We start from the raw sequence: 12,421 nt of genomic DNA, 5'->3' as shown, positions 1-12,421 counted from the left end.
GCTGCATGATGCTTTAATGTCTCTCCCTATTCTGGTTTTTAGCCAGGCCCTGGTACAAGCAGATGTTTGACAGTAATTCAGGGTATCTTTGGGGCATTACCGCAGTGCATCCTAACTTAGCACAGCTGGGTTTGGGAATGCATCATCTGCAGAATTTTAGGTGCAAACCTCAACTAAATTGAAGGTAGTTTTCTAGGTACACATTAGTGGGAGGGAATCTCATCCATCACAAAAACATATATTGGAGATGTTTCAGCAGATTTCAATAATCCCAATGGACAGATGGCAGATGATTTTCCAATACGCAGTATATTGAGCCTGGTTTCTTGCCAGCTGCACCAGGCTAGGCAATCACCCCTGCTGCATCAGCTGAACATTTTTTAAAAGTCTCGTCACTGGCAGACTATCCCCAACTTTAATGCAGACATAGAAATGGAGCGGGGACAAGGGTGGCGATCGTGGGAGTTGAATGCACAACATCATGGGATACGTAGGAATGTCTGGGAATGCCTCATTATCATTTTACTTCCAGGTACTGCATCTCCAATACACATGAGCAGGCATGATGCAGAAAAGCATAACATAATTACCCCTCAACTATTTAATGGCCCACTTCAGAGGTGAAACAGGAGGAGGTTTGTAGGATTATATTGTGAAAGAAGAACCAGAAAGTTGATGACTATGTGGGAGAAGAGGAAAGACTACAGCACGATTTTCCGACACATCTCTGGATGTGCTATTGGGGGCAGTAAGAAGCAGGAGGGAAGTGCTGTTCCCAGCAAATGGGAAGAGAGAGCCTGCTGCTTTCACCAAAGTGGTTTGGGTGGAGGTGCCAGAGGAGGTCAGAAGCAGGAGCATGACCCAGAGATCACGGATTTGGTGCCACAAGCAGTACAATGACTTGTTTGGGCCAGGAAAGGTGAGAATAAGGAGAATAAGTCTATATTCCCCCAGATCCTGCAATGTACTCCCTCTCACTTTGTCTTGTCAGTCTTATTCCATTCATACCACTCTTCAGCACCACGTCACTATTATGGTCAATCATGCTGAATCAATCTATCTTCTCTCACCCATACGCCCTTCATGTGTTCCCCTCCCGTTTCCTCCCTCCATCAGTGCCAGTGACTGCAATCCTCATCTCATCTCATATAACGTCAGTCACTTCCAATCACGCTCATTTCACCATAGAGCATGTGGCAAGCTTTATGGAAATTGTAACTGGCCATACACATCAGTCAATGTTGGCAGCCTTCGTGTCCTGCATGCAGGCTCAGATGGCAGCTGTGCAGATTCCGGCAGTGAGCATCTCGACTGGTCTTGACATGAACCTAGGGAGACGAGATTGGGCCTTCCAAGGTGTCACTATGATTACCACTCTGCTCTCCCACAGGTGGAACTGATGTGCTGTTGCCCCAGAGGAGGGAGGATTGAGAAACGGGCAAGGCAAGTGCAGGCATTTCTCAGCATGTTTCATCCATTGCTCCCACAACCCCCATCAATACCAGCTCCTGCTGGCCCACAATGCTCCTGCACAGTTAGCGTCAGGGCCCTCACAGGCTCTAAAACCCAGAGGCTGTCAACCAAGAACCACACATGGCACTAAGAAAAGTATACTCAGCCTTCCAGCATCTCTGCTGAAGCCAATGGGGCAGAGCTATGTACAAATGGCAAGCACAGGAGACAAAGAATATATAGATCATATGGTTGTCATATTTTATTTGTCTTAATCAAATTATTCTGTTCATTACATTAAAAATTTGTGACTTACAACATTCCCAGGTGTCCCATTATTGATTGCAGACTTCAGTGTTAGGTTTTAATTTAATGGGAGTAGAAACAGAAAGTGCTGGAAATACTCAGCAGGTCTGGCAGCATCTGTGAAGAGAGAAATGGAGTTATTGTTTCAGGTCGATGATCTTTCATCAGGGTGTGGAAGATGGAGACATAATTTGAATCTCACAAGTTTGGGAATGTTGGACCAGTGTATTGAGGGTTACAAAACTGCTCGTGCGATGGGGTTATGGTTGATGAGACAATAATGGTTCAGTTAACATTGGTCTAGCTGAACTTGCATACTATTATAGTGTTCCTTGCGTCATGAACAGCAATCTGTTTCCGTGGCCATGTCCAGGTCCCCACCTTCTCCATTATTATTGTTCTCCTCATCCAATGAGGAATCATGAGAACCTTCCTTATTCTGGACCTCTGGGCTTCTTTACTATGCTATGTTGTGTAGAACATAGCAGCAACACTAATCTGCAACATGTTGGCTGATGAATATTGTCGAATCTCCAGACCTGTCAAGGCACCTGAATCTGAACTTCAGCATCCTTGCTTGCTTGACAATACATTGCATGGCACTGTTCCTCTCCTGCTGTTGAATAGAGGGTTTCCTCAGAGATGTCATAAGCCACAGTTGAAGTGGGTATCCTTTGTTTCCAAGCAGCCACCTTGTTAGTTTGGTCCGCGGTAGAAACATCATGGAGATATTCGGCTGTGGTAGTATGACTACGTCACAGCAGCTATTAGGGAATCACACGCAGATCTGCATGAACCTCTTTTTATAGGCGCAAACGCACTGAACATTGATCAACAGGTAGCTCTTGCAGTTCACAAATGCAACTGGCTGGTTGGGGATTGCTACATGCCTGTGATCCATGGTGCCCTGCATCTGTGATGTGACCTGAAAAGCCTGCCAGAGATGTGAAACCCAATGCTCGTTCTGTCTGTCTTAATCACAGGGAAACATTACATATCTGTTGGCTCTGGAAAATAATCCGTTCATCACCTGCCTTATGTATTTGTCTCCTGTCACAGCTTGAAAGAAGCTGGTAGCAAAGAAATTGAGAATGGTGGTTAATTTACCTGCCACCGGCATTTCATGCCTGCTAGGTCCAGCAGGCAGATCTTTCTCTAGGAGGCTGCAGTGGGCAGTGACCACTTGCTGTGCCATCCAGAGTGTCTGAAAGCACTGCTGTTCCAAGCATTTTTAATTACACTGTCAATCCGGCATCTGAGAGTAGTCTGATTTTACTGAAAATTACTTTGAAAAGATTTGCTAGTTACATTGGGGTACAGTAGTTATTTTCTTAGTAAATTAGAAAAACATATTCAAAGACTGTTAAAAAGTGCCTATTAGTATCCTTTTGCCCAAAAGAACCAGCTTAATTTTCTTAGAGCTTCCTCGAAGGTCTGTAAACAAGGGCAATTAACAGAAATTCAAACAGGGGATATAACCAGTTTTGTGGGCGTGGCTAGCTTCTAATATGATGTTTTTAAAGCCAGCGGAAAAGATAATGGAAACTTGATTTGTGCTGAAAGTACTTTGCATGTATAATTTTGTAATAATAAACCCATATTAAGCAAGGGAACCAGTTTTCAGGCCCTTGAAATTCCCGTAGAGTTGGCAATGGCTGTGGTTAGCACTTCTTTGAAAATGTGGAAGAATATTCAAAAGATTGAGATGGTGAACTTCCCACAAGCTGCCTTTGTGTTGTGTTTTCTTAACCTCTGTAGTATTGACTACTATAAACAAAGCACTGACCACTCAAGGTGGGATCAGTAACACAATTTACATAGGTTCTTTATTTAAAGATGGTTCTGCATGCAAACACTAGTCTTCATTGTACAGGTACTTTCTTCAGACTGAAACACATCAAAAGTCACATGGTGTGTTCCATCACAGCTCTTACACTGCTGTGCATTATCACATGACCATACATCTTAAAGGTGTACCACAACAAAGATATCCTATAAAAGTTCCTTTTTCTGGCTTGGAGCTACTCGACTACCCAGGGCACTCATTTTCTACCTGTAGCCAATCAGGCAAATACTCATGTGGCCAAATCTTCAAAATGGACTGAACATCCCACTGAAACTAATCGGCAGCTGGCTCGCAGGTTTTGCCATCCAGCCACCCAAAGCCCACTCAGGGTGAAATTCTATCCTCAATATCTCTGCACTCCAACAATAACATTCGCCCAGAAGCTATATTGGCGAGGGAGCACCCACCCAAGTATGGGTGCTAAATGTAAATGAAAGTTTATAGAATCATAGAAGGTTTAAGGCACAGAAACAGGCCACTTGGCCCATTGTGTCTATGCCGGCCGAAAAACGATCCACCTATGCTAATCCCACCTTTTAGCATTTGGTCTGTAGCCCTGCAGCTTACGGCACTTGAGGTGCATATCCAGACTCCTTTTGAATGAGTTGAGGATCTTTGCCTCAACTATCCTTTCCAGCAGTGAGTTCCAGAACATCATCACCCTCTGGGTGAAAAAGTTTTTTCTCATCTCTCCTCTAATTTTTCTACCAATCACTTCAAATCTATGCCCCTTCGTCACTGACCTCTCTGCTAAGGTGAATAGACTCTTCACCTCCACTCTATCCAGGCCCCTCACAATTTTGTACATTTCAATCAGATATCCCTTCAGCTTTCTCTGTTCCAGGGAGAGCAACCCCAGCCGATCCAATCTTTCCTCATAGCTGCATTTTTCCAGTCCTTCAACATCCTCATAAATCTCCTCTGTACCCTTTCTAGTGAAATTACATCCTTTCTATAGTGAGGTGACCAGAACTGCACACAGTACTCAAGTTGTGGCCTAACCAATGAGTTATACAGTTCCAGCATAACCTTCCTACTCTTGTATTCTATACCTCAGCTAATAAAGGAAAGGATTCCATATGCCTTCTTAATCACCTTTCGACCTGTCCTGCTACCTTCTGGGATCTGTGAACATTCAGTCGATGGTCCCTTACTTCCTCTACACTTGTCAGTATTTTCCCATTAATCGTGTATTCCTTTGCCTTGTTTGACCTCACACTTCTCCAAGTTGAATTCCATTTGCTACTTTTCTGCCCATCTGACCAGACCATCAATATCTTCCTGCAGCCTACAGCTATCCTCCTCGCTATCTACCACATGGCCAATCTTTGTGTCGTCCGCAAACTTCTTGATCATGCCCCCTACATTTACGTCCAAATCGTTAATATACAACCAAAAGGCAGGGGACCCAGCCACTGGAAACAGCCCTCCAGGTGCTAAAACAGCCGTCAACAATTACTATAATAAAAGCAAAATACTGCGGATGCTGGAAATCTGAAATAAAAACAAGAAATGCTGGAACCACTCAGCAGGTCTGGCAGCATCTGTGGAAAGAGAAGCAGAGTTAACGTTTCGGGTCAGTGACCCTTCTTCGGAACTAGCAAATATTAGAAATGTCAAAGGTTATAAGCAAGTGAGGCGGGGGTGGGGCAAGAGATAACAAAGGAGAAGGTGTAGATTGGACAAGGCCACATATCTGACCAAAAGGCCATGGAGCAAAGGCAAACAATATGTTAATGATTGTCAACAATTATTCTTTGTTTCCTGCCACTGAGCCAATTTTGTATCCACCTTGCTGCATTTCCCTGGATCCCATGGGATTTTATTTTTTTAACCAGTCTGCCATGTGGGACCTTGTCAAAAGCCTTGCTAAAATCCATGTAGACCACATCAACTGCACTACCCTCATCTATCTTCCTTGTTACTTCTTCAAAAAATTTGATCAAGTTGGTCAAACAAGATCTTCCCTTAACAAATCCATGCTGACTATCCTTGATTAACCTGTGCCTTTCGAAGTGACAATTTATCCTGTCTCTCAGAATAGATTCCAATAATCTGCCCACTACTGAGGTTAGATTGACTGGCCTGTAATTATTTGATCTATCCTTCAATCCCTTTTTAAACAGAGGGTACAATGTTAGCAATTCTCCACTCCTCCGGCACCACGCCTGAATTCAGTGAGGAATGGAAAATGATGGCCAGACCCTCTGCTATTTCCTCTCTTGCTTCTTTTAACAGCCTAGGATACATTTCATCTGGCCCTGGTGATTTAACAACTTTCAAGGATACCTAATCCCATTAATACTTCCTCTCTCCCTATGTTTATCGCATCCAATACTTCACACTCTTCCTCCTTAACTACAATATCTGCAAAACCCCCCGCCCCCTTTTGTGAAGACAGACACAAAGTATTCATTAAGAACCATACCAATACCTTCCGCTCCTACACATAGGTTACCTTTTTGGTCTTTTATGGGCCCTACTCGCTCCTCAGTTATCCTCTTTCTCTTAATGTATTGATAAAACATCTTTGGGTTCACCCTGATTTTGCTTGCCAATATAACATCTAGGCACAGAAGTCAAATTGCGTGCGTTGAATGTTTGTTTGTTACTCAATGCCATGTCTATGCTTATGAAAACAGACATCTGGAAATGTTAGGCAACTACATCTAGATGGAAGTCGTTTAAAGGGCCAGTAAGTACTGGGAAAATACAGTAAAAGTGCATTGCTAACCAGATTTCCTTGTTTATCTTGCCATTTTTTGTGTATTTGCTGCAACTTCAACATTGAACTTTGTACCTGCTGCTCTAGGAGCTAATCCTTTGGTGAAAGAGGAAAGGGCATTTAATTGCTCTAATAGTCAGCTGAAAGGAATATGCTGACATTTTAGCAATCGGGAGCGATGAAAGCAAGGTGACAAGGGGAAAACCAGTGCCTTGGTGAGATGAAGAAGCACAGGTCAGGATACACAGTGGCAAAATGGAATGACACAGGAAGGCCTGTGGAAGAGGTGGAAATCCAGAGATGTATATGGAAGACAATGGGTTTGAGAACAATTTTGCTCACTGGAACGATGGAGGTGGAGGGGTGACATGATAGAGGTTTACAAAGTTATGAGCGGCATGGACAGAGTGGATAGTCAGAAGCTTTTTCCCAGGGTGGAAGAGTCAGTTACTAGGGGACATAGGTTTAAGGTGAGAGGGGCAAGGTTTGGAGGGGATGTTCGAGGCAAGTTCTTTACACAGAGGGTGGTGAGTGCCTGGAACTTGCTGCCGGGGGAGGTGGTGGAAGCAGGTATAATAGCGACGTTTAAGAGGCATCTTGACAAATACGTGAATAGGATGGGAATAGAGGGATACGGACCCCGGAAGTGCAGAAGGTTTTAGTTTAGGCAGGCATCAAGATCGGCGCAGGCTTGGAGGGCCGAATGGCCTGTTCCTGTGCTGTACTGTTCTTTTCTTTAGTGGGGAGACCAGGAAGAAGAATGTCGTAATGGAGAGTTACAGGCCAGAGTTTGAGCAAGAGAGATAAAAAGAAAAAAAAGAACTTGCATTTACATCGAGATTTTCATGATCTCAGAAAAACACAAAGCACTTTACAGCCAATGAGGTACTAGGTAGAGCAAGCCTAGGCTTAAGGCTATGGTTAAGACATAAATATCCCAGCTATTATAAGGGTCTGGGAAACTCTCTTCAATACGTATCTCTCCACTTAAAGAGACACAGAGAGGGGGTTATGGTAGTTGTATACAGAATGCTACATGAGACAAATTATTAACTTTTATATATTTATTAAAGAATTTACCATGCAATATACTTTAAAGTGGATAACTATATTACAATATCAAAGATTACTAAGAGATGTAAAACATAATCCTATTTCTAAAATAGAATTCAAAAGTTCAACCTTGACAATGTTACAGCAAAATATCTTAGAATATCCATCAAAATTCAAAGTAAACTGCTACCTTAAATTCCCCGAGTAAGCCTCCTGCTTAGCAAGACAAAACACGCTCTGTTAAAAGCAGAATTCTCTTGTCATGAAGTCAGCCGTTCTTACCATAGGTTGAGAAGCATTGATGAGGAATTTCACTACCCCTGATTTTTCAATTCAAAACTCTCACATTTATACTGCTTCTAATCTATTAACTCATCTTTTGGAATGTAGGTGTTACCTTTCTGTGCATGTTTTTCCTCTTTCGTTATCCATATATGGTAATATCATTAGCTACTTATCCCCAATTAATTATCTGCTGAGAATTTATTTCTCATGAAGTTGTGAGCTTTTATCTGTTGAAAATGTTTGTAGTGTTTAATAGTAACACTAAGACTTAACTTTATAAATGTGTTTTATACTTAAAAGATTTTTAATTAAATTTGTGCAATAACTTATTTTTCCTTTTTGGGTTAAATTGGGTTTACGTGGCAACTGTTTTTTTTTTAGGTAACATTCCATTTTGTGATTGATCATCGGTGATGGTTCTTTGAGGGTACCTTGTACCATCTCCTTAAGTCAGTCTGTCTATATCATTAACACACCAAGAATCCTGTCTTTAAGCCTGTATTCCGCATTCAAATTCGACCTTCCAAAATGAATCACTTCACACTTTTCCAGGTTGAACTCCATCTGCCACTTCTCAGCCCAGCTCTGTATCCTGTCAATGTCCCGTTGCAACCTACAACAGCCTTCCACACTATCCACAACTCCAGCAACCTTCGTGTCATCGGCAAACTTGCTAACCCAGCCTTCCACTTCCTCATCCAAGTCATTTATAAAAATCACAAAGAGCAGAGGTCCCAGAACAGATCCCTGTGGAACACCACTGGTCACCGAGCACCATGCTGAATACTTTTCATCGACTACCATCCTCTGACTTCGATGGGCCAGCCAATTTTGTATCCAGACAGCCAACTTTCCCTGAATCCCATGCCTCCTTACTTTCTGAATGAGCCTACCATGGGGAACCTTATCAAACGACTTGCTAAAATCCATATACACCACATCCACCGCTCTTCCTTCATCCAATTGTTTTGTCACATCTTCAAAGAATTCAATAAGGCTTGTGAGGCATGACCTGCCCCTCACAAAGCCATGCTGACTGTCTCTAATCAAACTATGCCTTTCCAAATAATCATAAATCCTGTCTCTCAGAATCCTCTCCAATAATTTGCTCACTACCGACGTAAGACTGACTGATCTATAATTCCCAGGGTTATCCTTATTCCCTTTCTTGAACAAGGGAATAACATTTGCCACCTTCCAATCATCTGGTACTACTCCAGTGGACAGTGAGGACACAAAGATCATCGCCAAAGGCGCGGCAATCTCTTCCCTCGCTTCCCCTAATATCCTTGGGTATATCCCGTCTGGCCCCGGGGACTTATCTGTCCTCATGTCTTTCAAAATTTCCAGCACATCCTCCTTCTTAACATCAACCTGTTCGAGCATATCAGCCTGTTTCACTCTGTCCTCACAAACGACCAGGTCCCTCTCACCAGTGAATATTGAAGCAAAGTATTCATTTAGGACCTCCCCTACCTCCTCTGACTCCAGGCACAAGTTCCCTCCACTATCCCTGATCAGCCCTACCCTCACTCTGGCTATCCTCTTGTTCCTCACATAAGTGTAGAACGCCTTGGGATTTTCCTTAATCCTATCCGCCAAGACTTTTTCATGTCCCCTTCTAGCTCTCCTAAGTCCATTCTTCAGTTCCTTCCTGGCTACCTTGTAACCCTCTAGAGCCCTGTCTGATCCTTGCTTCCTCAACCTTAAGTAAGCTTCCTTCTTCCTCTTGACTAGCTGTTCCACATCTCTTGTCATCCAAGGTTCCTTCACCCTACCATCCCTTCCTTGCCTCATCGGGACAAACCTATCCAGCAGTCGCAGCAATTGCTCCCTAAACAACCTCCACATTTCTGTCGTGCATTTCCCTGAGACCATCTGTTCCCAATTTATGCTCCCCAGTTCCTGCCTAATAGCATTGTAATTCCCCCTCCCCCAATTAAATATTTTCCCATCCCGTCTGCTCCTGTCCCTCTCCATGACTATAGTAAAGGTCAGGGAGTTGTGATCACTATCACAGAAATGCTCTCCCTCCGAGAGATCTGCCACCTGGCCTGGTTCATTGCCAAGCACCAAATCCAACATAGCCTCCCCTCTAGTCGGCCTATCTACATATTGAGTCAGGAAACCTTCTTGGACACACCTGACAAAAACTGCTCCATCCAAACTATTTGCACTAAGGAGGTTCCAATCAATATTAGGGAAGTTGATGTCACCCATGACAACAACCCTTTACTTCTGCACCTTTCCAAAATCTGCCTCCCAATCTGTTCCTCCGTGTCTCTGTTGCTATTGGGGGGTCTATAGAAAACTCCCAACAAAGTGACTGCTCCTTTCCTGTTTCTGACTTCCACCCATAATGACTCAGTAGACAAACCCTCCTCGACGACCTCCCTTTCTGCAGCTGTGATACTATCCCTGATTAGCAATGCCACTCCCCCACCTCTTTTACCTCCCTTCCTATTCCTTTTGAAACATCTAAACCCCGGAACATCCAACATCCATTCCTGCCCCTGTGATATCCACGTCTCCGTAATGGCCACAACATCATAGCTCCAAGTACTGATCCATGCTCTAAGTTCATCACCCTTATTCCTGACACTTCTTGCGTTAAAATAGACACACTTGAACCCATCATACTGGGTGCAACTTTGCCCTGTCAACTGTCTAACCTTCCTCACAGACTCTCTGCACTCGGTATCTGCCTGTTCAACAGCTACCCCATCCACTGATCCGTGGCTCCGGTTCCCACCCCCCTGCCAAACTAGTTTAAATCCTCCCGAAGAGCTCTAGCAAACCTCCCGCCCAGGATATTGGTGCCCCTCCAGTTCAGGTGCAACCCGTCCTTCTTGTACAGGTCCCACCTTCCCCAGAAGGTATCCCAATGATCCACATATCTGAATCCCTCCCTCCTACACCAGTTCTGTAGCCACGTGTTCAGCTGCACTTGCTCCCTGTTTCTAGCCTCACTAGCACGTGGCACCGGTAACAATCCTGAGATTACTACTCTGCTCGTCCTGCCTTTTAGCTTCCAACCTAACTCCCTATATTCGCTTTTCAGGTCCTCATCCTGCAAGAGGAGCATGCAACTGCCCTAGCTTCCATTCCCTCTGCACTAAATTGACAACAGAGATTAAAAAAAAGGAAAACCTTACCTTACCAAACCCTCCAGACAAGAGTCCTTTTTTTTTGGTTAGAGGAGGAGGATGGGTGGGAGACACTACACGTGTAGTGTTTCGGGTTTAGCCACTGCCCGAATATATAGGTTTACTTACCCAGCAGTCCCCTTGTCCGCCAAAACAAAAGGTAAGTTATTTTAAACTGAAACTCACCTTCCCAGCTGACACCCCTCGCTCGCACTATCGCTGCTTCAGAAAAAGCTGCTGCAACAAAAGGTAAGTTATTTTAAACTGCCCGAATATATAGGTTTACTTACCCAGCAGTCCCCTTGTCCGCCGAAACAAAATTATGTGCTGGAGTAGCATTTGATCTCAGACGGAGGAGCGCTACCATTGAGTCAAGCTGACACTTCTGGAAAAATAATTCTGGATGTAACTAAAGATGTTCCCTTGAAAGGCGAGGAAGGTTTGCAAAAGAAATCAAATCCATGAACTCTACATTTCAAAGATCCAGGAGCAATCAAAGCACCTCATTCTTTAGAAATTAGGAATTGTGAGTTTTCTTTGGCTCATGGTGACATTTGTTTGAAAGGGGCTTGGCTGCCCTTCTGCTCCCTCATCATATGTGACAATACATAACACTTTTTTTATTCTTTCGTGGGAAGTGGGTGTCGCTGGCTAAGCCAGCATTTATTACCCATCCCTAATTGCCCTTGAGAAGGTGGTGGTGAGCTGTTTATCCTGTCCTCACAGAATCACCATCACTGCACTCACCATCACTGATGAGCCGAACTAATCAATGAATATTCAAGATTGGGAGAGAATCCAATTCTCTCCAAAAATCTTGAAGGGATAAAATTATTTTCTGTATCTAATTTTTCTTGTGGACACATTTCAACACTCAAGTCTGCTCCTCCAAGTGAAGCAGGGAAGCACAAACAATAATAAACATGCAATACTGTTGTTGCATCTTGCAGAGTATCCCATGCATATTGTTGTCCTCTAAAAATTTCAAACATTTCCAAATCTGAGGAAAGAAACTCCTCAGGGACTGTGGAATTGTCAGATGTGGAATCGCTGGACTGTGATCTAAGAGATAATTAAATTAGACTAAAAAGACTTAACCTCAAATATCAGTAGAGCAAAGGATTAGATTAAAAGGGGCACTCCAATTTTTTATTACAGTGGTACGAGGCCAGAACGACAAATGTTAGGAAGGGGTCAACCCAAACCATCATGGATCGCAAACACTTGTAAATTGTGCAATGTGTGGCAAAATGTGGGTATGGTGTGAAAAACCAAACCATTTTGCTGAAGAACGCAAAGCAAAACAATCCAGGACAGACAAATAAAGAATGAAAAAGAAAATTTATAGAATGAGAGTAAAATTTGTTTATATATTTATTTATTTCAGACACCAGGTAATACCAAATTGTAAGTCAAAATCAAAGTGGATGACGGAACTATTTATTATAAGCTGGTGTAATATAATGTTGTGCTATATCCATTTATTCGAGAAGTGAAGTATTGAGCAGTTCCGGTACAAAATTAATAATGTACTCTGGCTACAACATTAAGCCAATCAGAAATGTAATATGGTGTGAATATAATATACCAGATTTTGATTCTGGAACT

Source organism: Heterodontus francisci, chromosome 5 (assembly GCF_036365525.1).
Source record: "Heterodontus francisci isolate sHetFra1 chromosome 5, sHetFra1.hap1, whole genome shotgun sequence".
Taxonomy (NCBI): Eukaryota; Metazoa; Chordata; class Chondrichthyes; order Heterodontiformes; family Heterodontidae; genus Heterodontus; species Heterodontus francisci.
Note: the sequence above shows the minus strand (reverse complement) of the source record.